The 12,528-nt window shown below is 36.0% G+C and overlaps 1 pseudogene; it reads right to left on the bottom strand.

The window, feature by feature from the left end:
- The window catches only part of LOC121486593, a 44,834-nt pseudogene extending 32,673 nt beyond the window's left edge, over positions 1 to 12,161 (bottom strand).
- Positions 12,162 to 12,528: the final 367 nt, after the last annotated feature.

Here is a 12,528-nt window from a genome sequence, read left to right as displayed (position 1 = left end):
TTATGCCTTGCTGTGGGAATGTAAAATTTAAAAATATGCTCTAAAGCATTTGGTTGTATTCAGAAAAGTTTAAAATGGGCATATATTTACTTTGGAGAAACTCCGTTTTTGAGACATATACCCTAAAGAAACTATTTGACATGTATCCCAGAGATAAGTACAACAATGTTCATAACCGCAACATTTGTAAAAATAAAACATTGGTAAGAACCAAAATTTCCACCCACTAGAGAATAAACCATTGTATTGTCAGACAATAACAAATCTATATATCAGTGAAAATAAATGGCCTTCATCTACACCTGTCAATGAGGATAAATCTCAAGAACATTACTGAGCAAAAATCAAGCTGCAGAAAATAAATATATTCTATACAGCTTATAAATAGATAAAGCTAAACAATATATTGCTTAGAAATACATTGCAAATGATATAAAGAAAACTATTTTTAAAAAGTAATGGTATGAAAAACACAAACTTCAGGATAGTGACTGCCTCAGATGTTGGTGGAAGGAGTGGGCTGAGATTAGAAAATCATCCATAAGCTTTTAAGGCACTGGAATGTTCTATTGCTTAAAATGGACATTTTCTTCATTCTTTACACATATGTCATACTTTTGTAAATATGTAAAAACTGTAAAAACTAAAAGAGATGTCAGAAGCGCCAACATAGTATGACTTTTTTTTTTAGAAAATGGCTACTTCTGTGCTTTGCCTTGAGAGTTCTAATAGCCCCTCTACCCTGCCCCACCTCATGTGTACACTTGTACACCTCTAGCTGAAGGTTTGGGTCTAGAATTTCATTCGCTACTTAAAAACAAGGCTCAGAGAGATTCTACATCTTGGGACTAGAAAAGTCCAGAAAGACTCCGATGTCTTATTAGCAGAAAGCAGGAAGCTTTTAGAGGGATGGAGGAAGAAATAGTGACCCTGTTAGAACAGATAAAGTGATGTCTATCCACAGAGTGAGTGCTTCCAGTTTCATATTGCTAACCCTTTGAGTATCTAAAGGAAAACAGTGAATATAATTAATTTGAAACAGCTGAGTTTGGGAAAGGTCACGAGCCCATAATAATGCTGATAAAGAATAAATGACATAAGTTGCAAGAAGACCATAAATATGAGTGAATTTAATATGAACTGGTTGCTCCCAGGTGAAGGGCGGGGTTAAGTCATCTGATTTTAAGGAAAGTGGACTACTTTGACTTGTTTAATTAGAACAATACTGTTCTCTCACTGAGTAATTCGAGCATTAGTGAGGTGCATCGGTTCTACTCAGAGTGAGATGTAAGAAATGTCTTACAATGACAAAGAAAGATGAGCCTGCTAAATTAATACTGTGGGATATTGATCTGAGCACAGAAGCTGGGTTACAAAACTAGGCCCTAGGCAAGGCAGAAGAAATGTGCATCGGGGTCCTCAACCTTCAGGGCTGAGCTGCAGGTGTTTCCAGGCCTGAGCACCTCCTCTGATAAGCAGGCAGACATGGAACTAGTGTCCAGTGAGGAGGGAGCTTCTTAGGGCTTAATGGGATCCTCATTCCAATCAGGTGGAATTATTGACACCTGATTCTTTTTATGTTTGTGAAGCCAGTGCTGCTGGGTCCTTGTTGTGTGGAGATATCTGTTATAGCCTTTACTTCTGTTAAAGTGCATGTAGTCTTGGCCTGGGTCTGCATATTCATCAATCATTGATACTATTGTGACACCTATGCATGTTCCAAAAACACCAGTTCTAAGGCACTTTAAAACGTGTCATTTAAAATTAAAAGTATTGTGGGATCAAATGAATCTGGGGAATTGTGTGTCAATCAGAGTTAAACAGGAGTCTTTGAGATTTCCCAGAGCCTTTAACAGGCATTGCAAATCTCCATAGAAGGGATTACATGCAGGCAGTTTTCTGCCCTGATTTTTACCATGATTGCCTTATTCCAAGCAGCCTTTTCTCTTCTCAATATTCAGAGGAATGTATTATGGGAATTCCGAGACCATTCATCATAAGGGTCATCCCTAGCCCTCCACCATAAGGGCCACATTACCAGCCTGAAGAGGCATGGCATCCCATCCAATTTCCTGTATCTAGTGGAAAATTTATGTTTCCTTCCTGCCTTTCACTCTATTCAATCATCTTTCTTCTGAGCCACGGGGAAATAGTTGTACCTTGTATTATCAAATTAGAATTTTGGATTGTTGATAAAATTACTGATAATATTGATTAGATATACATGAAAGGAAGGAAGCAACCAATAATAAATTATTAGGGACATGAGAAGACCCTAGTTTCTTCATGGAAGACATTTTTCTTTTTTTTTTTTTTAGAAGACATCTTTCTAACAGAGAATGAAACTCACAGATATAGAAAGAATAGGCAAAGTACAGAGAAAATTTATTCAGAGAACATCGGAGGCTTTTACTTTAGGCTAGGCATTGGGTCTTGCTTAGTGATACAAAGATGTTCTCAAGGAGCTCCCACAGACTAGTGGGGCCTGAGAAATCGATTCAGTCATTACAGGACAAGGTGATAGTGATAGAAGTATACCCAGGATGCTACTGGCATAAAAAAAGAAGGCACACAAATTTGGGAGGGATTGATTGTCATTCCTGCTTAGAAAACTATGACACTTGATCTGTTTTGCTTCTTTTTACATTCCCAGTGCCTTGCACAGAATAAATAGATGCTGAGTGGTGATGAGCAATGCTCTTGGTGAACGAATGTGAAAGAATTGATAAACCTGACTGCATCAGTCCACTGGGAAGTCTGGTTTATACAGTAAAGTCTGGTATATACAGTAAAATGGGAGCAAGAAACATTTCTACAATCGTCATTATTTATTGAATGAAGTTTTGTGCTAGGTATGATTCTAATCACTTTGTATACATTATCTCATTCAATCTTTATAGTGGCCCGTGAATTGAGTATTATTATGTATTATTATTACAGATGATGCAGTGAAAGTGCTGGGAGGTTAAAGTTAAGGACTTTGTCCCAAATATAACTGGCAAGTGGAAAAGAAGGGATTTAAACTTAGGTCTGACTTCATCCTTTGTACTCCTAATGCCTCATGTAGCCAAGCTTCTACAGAGCAACACCTGAAATCTAAAGAATCAGTGGCCAGTTAAAACACTGGTTGCTGGCTTTGAAGATCAAGGGAGGGGGTCAAGAGTGAAGGAATTCCAGCAGCCTCTAGAAGCTGAAAAAGGCAAGGGAACAGATTATCCATAGAGCATCCAAAAAGAAATACAGCCCTACAGATACCTTGATTTTAGCCCAGTGAGATCTATGGCAGACTTCAGGTCTGTAAGATAAAATTTATGTTTTTTTAAGTTAGTAAAAATGTGGTAATTTGTTATGGCAGCAATAAAAAAACTAATGCTTAACAAAATTAGAATTTTAAGCTGGTATTTGAATTTCACACAGAAGGCCTCAAAATAGTGCATATTTCAGTAACTCAGATTGGAAGGTTTTGATGACTTCTCTACCTTAAGTCTTCCCTCATAAATAAAAGCATATTCACTCAGTGAATACTGATTAGCTCTCTGCTTGTTTCAGGGTCTAATTTGTAATTCGGTTAAATAATATTAACACCTCTTTCACCAAAACAACTTAAAATTTATTTTCCCTCTGTCAGATGGTGATGGACAACATTTTTTGAGAGAAACTATGGCTCTGATGCTAGTCAGTAGGTTTTGCTTATTGTCTGTTGTGTTTTTTCCTGATCTGATTGGTTATGTCCTTATCATGAATCTGGGACAGTTAATGAAAATTTAGAATTCTTATACCATTAAAACGTGTGACAAGAATTTTAAATATATTCTATATTTTTAAGAGCCTGTTTGTTTTTTGTTAATTTTTTATTTATTTTTCAGACAATGTAGGGGTATTGTTTTACCTCATTCATTATAGAAGGTATAGTCTTCTGCTTTATGATTCATCTTATTACCCTCCTTCCCCCAGAAGAAAAGAAAAGGCAGTTGTACTGGGAATTATAACTGTTATCAGGCTCAAAACATTTAATTAAACAATATATTTGGTTACTTCTAATCATATTGAATTAATCTTCTTAATTTGCCCTTATATTAGTCAGGAAAGGCCAGGCTATGCTGTAGTAATAAATAAGTTCTCAAAGGCTAAACACAACAAAAGTTAATTTCTCATTCAATGGCTGCAACCTTCTTTAATTGGGTTCCCATATGTACTAAGTAAAAATTGCAGATTGTTTATTTATTTATTTGAGAGAGAGAAAGAGAGAGAGAGAGAGAGAGCACACCTGCCAGCACAGGTGAGAGGGACAAAGGGAGAAGGAGAGAAAGACCCCACACTGAGCACAGATCCCGATACAAGGCTCAATGTGGGGCTCCATCTCACAAACCTGAGATCATGACCCTGAGCTCACAACCTAAGCTGAAACCAAGAGTGAGATGCTTAACCATCTGTGCCACCTAGGTGCCCTGAGAAATGCAGATTTGTTTTAAAGTATGTCTTGATACCTCGTTTTGAGGCCTCCTTTGTGCCTAGGAAGAAGGGAGAGCTGGCTTATTCCAGCATACTGTCTTTTATAATGGTTTGGTTTAAAAGTGGCACTCATCATGTCTACTTATTTTGCAGTCACATGGACCCCTAACTTTATGGGAACTGGGAAACTACGAGGATCAAATGGATAGTCAATAAAAAGTAAATGTCTCTGCCACAGTTCTCCAAGTCCTAATATCCAGTTTCACAGAAAACCTCATATGACAGAAAATATTTCTACTGGTAGTTTAAGGACAACAAATACTGTACATTATGCTTCTTTGTCATATGGCACCAAATTGATTGGCTTCATAAATAATTGGATATCAGTTATTTTTTAAAAAGCTTGATCACAAGGAAATAAACCAAAACATACTAATAAATGACAAAGTAGATAGGAGGTCCCATTGATAAACAGCAGACCACATGCAGTATGGGGAAAGAACACCAGGTGAGGAATTGCTTTTTTCCCCTATCTTTGCATGTTCCATAAATACTCGAATGAATGAATTCCCAGTGTCCTGATATTTGAAGAGACATCATTGCTTAGACTTTTTTCCATGTCTAAAATTTAATCATTTGCAGAATTACAGCAATCTAAGCTTCCAGTAAGTATCAATGATTTATTTAAAACAATCATTCTCAAAGTCTGGCCTGGGGATTCCCTAGAGATGGGTGAGACCCTTTCAGGGTCTGTATAGTATTGTAATGATGGGTATTTGTCATTGTACATTTTTTTCAAATCCACAGAATATGCAACATCTAGTATGAACTCTAAGATAAGCTGTGGCCTTTGAGAGATTATGATGTGTCACTGTAGGTTCAACCTGGGTAAAAATGTACCATTCTGCTAAGTGATTTTTGATAATGGGAAAGACTATGCATGTGTGGAGACAGAGGGTATATGAAAAACCTCGCATCTCCCTCTCAATTTTATTGTAAACCTAAAGCTTCTCTTACAAAGTAAAGTCTTAAATAAACAAAACAAAATAAAAACTACTAGTCATATTGGATTAGGACCTAACCTAATGACTTCATTCTAACTTGTTGATCTCTATAAAGACTCAATTTCCAAATAAGGTTATATTCTGAATCACTGGGGTTTGGGACTCCAACATAGTTTTTAGAAAGGGTTTTGTGGGGAATACTATTCAACTTACAATAGCATCCAAAGTCACAGCTATCATTGGGATGATTCTATACTCCAATATTTCAGTCTATTATATTTCTGCTAAAGTGGTACATACTCCTTAAAGTATGTATCACCTTTGTCAGAACCACTTGAATGTGCATATGTGTCTATGTGTTGAGTGCAGATTCCTAGGCCTCACCTCAGACCTTCTAAGTAAGATACTTTGAGGATGAGAGCCTGGAATTTTATTTTTAATATGCAAAACATTGACTTTTTTCTTTTTCTGAAAGTGGTTCTATGAATTTTAACACATGTATAGATTCATGTAACCACAAATAAAATCAGGCTACAGAACAGCTCCATAATCTCCAGAAATGTTCTTTAGGTCATCCTTTTGCAGTTACATCCCAACGCTATCCCCTGCAATCACTAGTCTGTCCTCTGTTACTATAGTTTTAAGGTTTTTTTCAATATTATAAATAGATGCAAATATATGGTATGCTACATTTTGAGACCATCTCCATTATCTCTTCATACTGCCCTTGAGACTCATACAAGTTGTTGCATCTATCCATAGTTCTCTTTTTTATTGCAGAGTAGTATTCCACTTTGCAGATGGACCAAGGCTGGTGTATCTGTTCACCGATTACAGGATATCTGAGTTGTCTTCAGATTATGACAGTTATGAATAAAGCTGCTATACATTTGTGTATAATTTTTGTGAGAATATAAGTTTTCACTTCCACAGTGTAAATATCTAACTGTGAGATGGTTGGCTAATATGGAAATGTATGTCTAACTCTATAAGAAACTGACAAATAGTTTTCCAGAGTGGCTGTACCATTTTGCTCTTAAATCTGATGTTTTCACCAGTGTCTTAGGTGGTTTTTAGGTACAGAATGGTTTGAAAATTCCTGCCTAACGCCTCTAGTGGTTCATCCAGAAAGCAAAACTATTAGCTAATAGCTATAAAATATATGGAGAAATGGGATTTTTTTTCTTCTAAAATAACATTCGCTGTCTATATTAAGTGAGTATAAACCATGTACGGAATTCTATTATCAGTACTCTTCCCTAATTTAAAGGATGTTCCTCCAAAGACAGAAGTACAAATATTCACAGACAATATTCCTTCACATCTAATAATAACTTGCTCTATATTACCAAAATGCTTATTAGAGCAATTTTAAAATGTACTACCTTAAATAGATACAGAGAGAGGAGATTATGTATAAATAGTTGTGCTGAATAATTAATTCAGATTTCTCTCTGGAAGTATATATTATTTATAAAAACTGTCTCAGGTATGTTTTTAATGTTTAGGATTTCCTTAAGCAAACAATAAAAACTTATATGAGACCTATCCCAATAGAAATGCAAACTCTTACTAATCTTTGGTGTTCAAAATCTCTTGTAGACTGAAATTTGTCTCTGTTCTGTGGGATGCTGTAAATCCATACAATTGAGGACTTCTCAGGAAAAAAAAAAAACCCATAATGATGGGGATATGTCAAAGGGACATAGGGACCATCTGAAGAGCTCCCAAAAGCCAAAGTCAAACAATTTGAGCAAGAAAATAAGAAAAGTAGTATTATATAGCTTAAAGCATAACATAAATATCCATGAGTCTATACTTATATAAATGATTGACTAAATAAATGAGGAAATAGACAAATCTCTCACATAGGAAAATTCCAAATAATTTATGTAGATATTCCACCCTTAAGGAGATGGAACATAACTTCCCACTTCTTAAATTTGGGTTGTGCATAGTGATTTCCTTCTAAAAGGTACTGTGTGGAAAGGGTTAAGATAAAGATAAAGATATATATATATATATCTTTATCTTTATCTTTTTATATATATATAAAAAGACTTCACTACTTCACCCAGCAGATCAACATCAACAACAGTGATGAGTCATTGTAATAGTTTGTGCTCTTAATGTGGTGTAATAAAAATGGTGCTTTACCACTATGGCCTTCTTTCCTAAAACCCATAATGCTAGTCTAACCATGAGGAAAATATCATACAAATCTCAATAGAAGACATTGCACAATAAACCTGACCAGTACTCCTCAAAACTCTTAAGGTCATCAAAAACAAGGAAAGTCTGAGAAATTGTCACAGTCAAGAGGAGTCCAAGGAGACATGATGACAATATATAATGTGGTATACGATATGGGATTCTGGAAAAGAAAAATGATATTAGGTAAAAAGGAAATTTTAATAAAGTATGAACTTTACTTAATAACAATGAATCAACATAGGTTTATGAATTTTAACAAATGTACCAGACTAATGTAAGATGTTCATAATAGGCAATAAGGTATAGGATCTATGGAAACTCTCTGTACTACCTTTGTAACTTTTCTGTAAATATAAAACTATTACAAAATTAAAAGTTTATTTTAAAATTTGCAGTAGAGAATCAACAAAATACAATGTATAAAACATCAATTTGGGATAGCAAATACTGCCTTCCCATTTTCAATCAGAAGAAAAACTGTGGGAATGTGATATTGATTTGTTTATTTGCACTTAACAGATCCTTAATGAATTTGCCAAGGATAATTAATTAATATGCTATTTCACATTGTGAATCAAAGTGAAAGAGATAGTTTTTATATTTATTGAGCTACTTCAATATTCAAAGCATAATGCTAGGCACCTAATTATTTAATGATTACATCAAACCCATGGGAATTTTGCCTTTTTTTTTTTAAACAAAAGGAAAATCAGGATGTTAGCTGCTAAGAAAAAGGTCTGTATTCGTTTGCTAGGGCTTCCATAACAAAGTACCCAAAGAGTAGGTGGCTTAAACAACAGAACTTTATTTTCTCACAGCTCTGGAGGCTATGAATCTGAAATCAAGGTGTCAGCAGAATTGGTTTCTTCTGAGGCCTCTCTCCTTAGCTTGCAGATGGCTGATTTTACCCTATGTCTTCACATGGTCTTCCTTTTGTGTGTGTCTGGGTCCTAATTTCCTCTTCTTATAAGGACACCAGTCATACTGGATTAGGATCACTGACTGACCTCACCCTAACTTGATTACCTCTTTAAAAACCCTGCCTCTAAATACTGAAAGTACACATTTGAAAGTACTGAGGGTAGAACCCCAACATATGAACTTGGGAAGGGAACACAATTCATCCTATAAAATGTCTAATTTGGTCCCCTTCTCCCAGTGAAGGAAGTGTGGCTCTAATCAGTTTTTATTATTTTAAAGCCTTTGCTCATTTCTTTATAGTAATTGGTGTGGTCATTAGCCATGGTTTATTTATGTCTCCTATGATAGTTCAACCATAAGAGAAGATGAATTCATATAGCTTTACTTTTTTTTAACCATTTAATACATAGTGAACTTTCTACTTGGATGTGGGAGTTGTTAGTGCTATAGTGGTATAGTAAAGTCCAATCTGACAGATCTAGATTTAGATACTTGTTCTTTTACTATATAACTGTGCTATCTTCCTCCTAAGATTGTAGGGAGTGTTAAATGAGATTATACCAATAAAAACTTAGCTTGATACAAATATTATTAGCATTGCCCTTATTTAGAGAACAGAGTATTATAGCAATTCTACCTTTCTAGTAAATTTAGTAAATATATGAAGAATACAGTGAGAAGTTCTTCAAGAATTTGGAAGCAAAAGAAATATGATTGCCTTTTGAGAGTTAAACTTCACAATCAGCACATAATGGATAAAAACAGTTTCTTCTTCTACAGCAGGAGTTGACGTAATATGACTGGAGCTATTAATACAGCTAACGGAAGGATGTGTCACTCTGAGGTAGGGGGTTAGACAACCCATGGGAGTTTAGAAAAGGAGTCACAGAGAAAAATATCAGCAGAACCCATCTGGGCACTTTCAGGAAACAGGGAATTTTAGGCAGTAGTGTTTTTAAAATACTAAGGTCCCATTGTCAAGCTCCCAATTAGGGAATTTATCCTTCAGCCTATCTTAGTCTTAAAGAGTAAAAATATTCTTACTATTCCTAAGAGGATCTTGTGCCTGAAAACCAATTTTACCTGACCACATGTGGCATCAATGTGCTTATAGAGTTTATGTAGACCTATCATCCTATTGAATATTCAGTGACATGCTATTTGCTTTTTTATTGTAAGCAGACTTTTCTGAACTTGGATAATGTGGTTGAACTATGGATCCAATATCTGTTTACCTTAGAAAGTCTTGTGTCTGTCTCAAAAAGTCTGTGGACCCAATTCTACCACATTGTGAATTTAACCTAGGTCCAATATTAAGGTTGCCATATTTAGTAATAAATATATTTAAAAACCCAGTTAAATTTGAATTTCAGATAAACAATATTTTTTATTAGAATGTCTCATGCAATATTTAGGATATTAAGGTATACATAATAAGTATCCCTTGTTCATCAAAAATCCAAATTTAACTGGTCATTCTGTGCTTTAGCTGGCAGTTCTAGAGAGAGCTCTCTCAATACAGCTTCTAGTTTTAATATACTTACTTAAAACTCTTAGCATAGATTCTAGTACATAAACATAAATGGTGGCACATTCTAGCTTTTTATAAAAGAAGTTATGGTAAGTGAAAAGTAATCATGTTTGCTGATACCTGTTAACTAGAAAAAACACAAATCTTTGTCTCTTTACTCTTAAAAATGAAAACCTCAAAAGTCAATTACTGATCCTTCTGGTCAAGCAAGAGCAGATTGCTTGTATTTTGTAAGACAGGATATTTATGAAATGACTCAAAATGTTTGCTTCCTCCTTAAGCCTAGATGATTATGAAATAGTCTAAACTCTATTTGAGATTCCTTCCCCTTCGCTAGAATGGACTTACGAGGGACGTTAACCCCAGAGTCCCAGTGTTTAACAAAGTGCTTCTTTTCAATCCTGCCACAGGGCATCTGGTCACTTTCTAGTAGCACAGTGGGAGCAATATGGAGGGGCAATCAATAGGAACTGCTCTAAAATTTTCTGGGCAAGAAGCAGTTGACGTTCAGGGTGATTGAATGTCAGAGAATGAGCAAGGCTTAGTAAAAGTCTGAGACTAGGACAGTTATAGTTTGGGCTATGCAAAGACAATCTTGATGGGTAATTTTTAAAGTCCTTTTCTTACCACATTTGTCCACAAGTTGAAATTTTTCCATAAAATTAAAAGCTGTTAACTGCTGTTTTCAATTTCTTGGTGGATTGCTGTCCAGGCAGTAACTTTCTTCAGATAATTTGTGTCAAGTTAATCAATGTATTCCTCCTTTTCTTTTTCCTTATTCCTGCAGTGTTCTTTATGGAGACTCCTAATGCCGTAAAATATACCACCCGATTCACTCTTCACTGCAAGGAATCCACTTAAAGCAGACCACATGGAAAAGCAATCTGTTATTTTAAAGAAATGCTCTGTACGATGCCTCACTTGAACATACATGACCACATAGAAGTGATCAGTGAAACTATGTGGTTAAGCCAGAGTTGGGAGGTGTTTTTTACATGAGTCTACTTTTTGATATCTCTTTTTTCCTATTATGAGAAGACAATGGCAGTATTAAAAAGTAAATGAGCTAAAAAAAAGTAAATGAGCAAAACACATTAAAAGAAGTATATTCTAACTGTGCTCTATATTATCATGCAGCATTCTATATTCATGTATGCTCTATTTTAATATGACAACATTCTGAAATGAATATAATTATAAAGCAAACTTTCCTTTGTGGAGATTATATGTAAAAGCTCTGGACTTTCTTTTCCAGCCTGTTTTAAAGAAGCAGTTAAAATAAGCTCTCCTCCTGTTACTTAATTTCAACAAATAAGATAAAATGGAGGTTTAAATTATGTGTCTTGTGGAGTGATTTGGTTGGCAAAGCCAAAGTGTGTGCATTCTTTAGGAAATAATTACCCTAACAACAACAAGCATTTACTTGGCTTCTTTTTCAAAGACTCACAAGATGCCTTACAATTAAAACACAGCAAGCCGACCTAGTTTCTTAAGGGTGTTCAGGAATAGGAATGAACAGATATGTCTTTAGTTTTAAGTGTCCAGACAGAAGGGTACTATGAATAGAATCTGGAAAGAAATTCTGGGACTCCAAGAGCCTGCAGCTCATGAGTGGGATAAAGCAAACAGCCTGCTGACTCTGACCTTAATGATCGACTAGGGACATATGGTCGTCACAAAAGATCTAACAAATTTTCTGGGCCTCAGCCATTAACCAACTCATCAGTGAGCGATACACCATTTAAGTTACTATTGAGTTTTGTGGTGATTTAATTCTGGATTGTATAACCGGAGGGTTTAGCCACCTAAGTCCTGCAACTAACACTACCAAGAGCTACCTACCTTGGCTTATGCTTCAGGTCCCTATAAATTACTGTATCACTGGTGATCAAGGATGAGGCTATACTCTGAGGTAACAGTGGGGAGGAGGAGATGTCTACAAGATTGCAGCAGGAGCAATGATGGAACAGAATTCTCCAAGGCCAGCAGTAGTAACATGCAGGAGAAGCTTTTAGCACCAACAGTTTCAAAGGCTTCATTCGACTTTCAAGCCAAAGCAGAGTTAGCCAAATTGCTCAGCCATCTACTCTAGATTTCAAGAGGGGCATTTATTGTCTCTGGCTGGCTTTCCTGGGAGATGATTTGAAGGAAGAAACTGAACACTTCCCAGAACTTTGGACTCAGCCTCTGCTATTTTTCCAAGAGGCTGGGGGGGCCCCAAAGACTAGTCATTTGCAGATATGTGCAAATGACCAGCTTGTAATAGTTCAGAATAGAAAGTATCAAGCGGGGATCCCTGGGTGGCACAGCGGTTTGGCGCCTGCCTTTGGCCCAGGGCACGATCCTGGAGACCCGGGATCGAATCCCACGTCGGGCTCCCGGTGCATGGAGCCTGCTTCTCCCTCT

Source organism: Vulpes lagopus, chromosome 1 (assembly GCF_018345385.1).
Source record: "Vulpes lagopus strain Blue_001 chromosome 1, ASM1834538v1, whole genome shotgun sequence".
Classification (NCBI taxonomy): domain Eukaryota; kingdom Metazoa; phylum Chordata; class Mammalia; order Carnivora; family Canidae; genus Vulpes; species Vulpes lagopus.
This window is presented reverse-complemented; position numbering and strand designations above follow the sequence as displayed.